Raw genomic sequence first — 1,516 nt, forward strand, 5'->3', positions numbered from 1 at the left:
GACAATGATAACTTTAAGGAAACTCTACATTCAGAATCAAGTTGAAAGCCCCATTGTCCTAAAGAAGATTACCAGAAAATATGGACTTTGGGAATATAAAGGATGAGAAAAGGCATTTTTCTAAATGGGAAAAGGCAACTCTTACTTCTCAAATTTATAACAGAGTGTATTATTGTGTAAAGACTTAATTGTACCCCTGTGACTTTTCCCTCCCATTGGTAATTATGCATTTTTATCAGATAACTGATAACAAAATCTCCCTTGCTTTTCAAGGTCTACTTTAAGTTGATCTTTATATATACTCCTTTACTTTTTCACCTACTGATACCGTATTTTTTTGCATTACAACTGGGTTGACAAATGGATTTTCTAAATTTTAATCCAATCTTATGTAAAAGAGAACTCTTGTTATATATGTTGTGTTGGTGATTAATGTGTCTATATTGTGCACGTGGTGTATGTATTCAGAAATACTTTGAATGAAAGCTTTAGCTCTAAACAGTGGTATTAAGAAACACAGAAACTTAAAAGGAAATTCCTCATACCTGTGAAGTACATGCTATAATTCTCAATCATAAATTTAAGCTAATTTTTATGTATCATATTAATTAACGAAAAATACTGAGATATAATTTAATTGTGATTGAGCCAAACCTTTAAGTATCTCTAACTGAATGTCATTATCAACCTATATATGTACATGAGGGAACTTATGGTCCTTCTTTTTCTACAGAATTAGTTGGTTGAGGACGATATGTGTAAATTTATAAACATAACATTAAAAATATGATAAGCAATTCTGCTAAAGATAAAAGAAGCAAACTATTACATCTAACATTTTTTTCCAATAAAGAGAAATAATAATTAGTAGCTGATGAACTTCAGAATGTTCATAAGATTTATTTAAAGAAATCCTAAATTAAAAATCATCAATACTTCTTTTCCTTTTATTATCTATATGCTTTCTTTCTTAAAATATATTAAAGCACAGAATGTGGTCTTCATTACCTAAAACAATGAGGAATATATTGTCCTTGACTGAGTCACAGTTTAGGGTATGAAGGGACGAAGTGGTATCCAACTTTTCTCATTTTAAATCAGTTTTCTTTGAAATATGAAAAAAAAATAAAAACCAACAGAAAATGGAAATAATTCCAGTCTAACTTACAAAGCTGCAGCAAATCACAAAGGCACTTCCTCCCTGCGTGTCACTCACGCACTCCCCTTCTTTTTCTCCTCCATATTACTGATATTTGCCACAAATTTTGTCATCAGCAATGTCTGATTCTCTTTAGTCCTAATTATGAACTCATCCACTTCACAAGTTTAGGATATACGTCTGTAAATTAAGCTCATTAGAGAACAAAGAAAGCAGCACTTTTATTTAAATTAGTCAAGAGAGAGCTATAATTTAAGGTTGATATTTGTGGGAACCTAATTATCCAGGACTAGGCAGAGAGTGCAAAATTCTAATTCCTCAGCAAATATGCTATACACATATTGCAAACCCAGTAAA

This window comes from Elephantulus edwardii, unplaced genomic scaffold, assembly GCF_000299155.1.
Source record: "Elephantulus edwardii isolate Elephantulus edwardi_28Jun2011 unplaced genomic scaffold, EleEdw1.0 scaffold00001, whole genome shotgun sequence".
Lineage (NCBI taxonomy): Eukaryota > Metazoa > Chordata > Mammalia > Macroscelidea > Macroscelididae > Elephantulus > Elephantulus edwardii.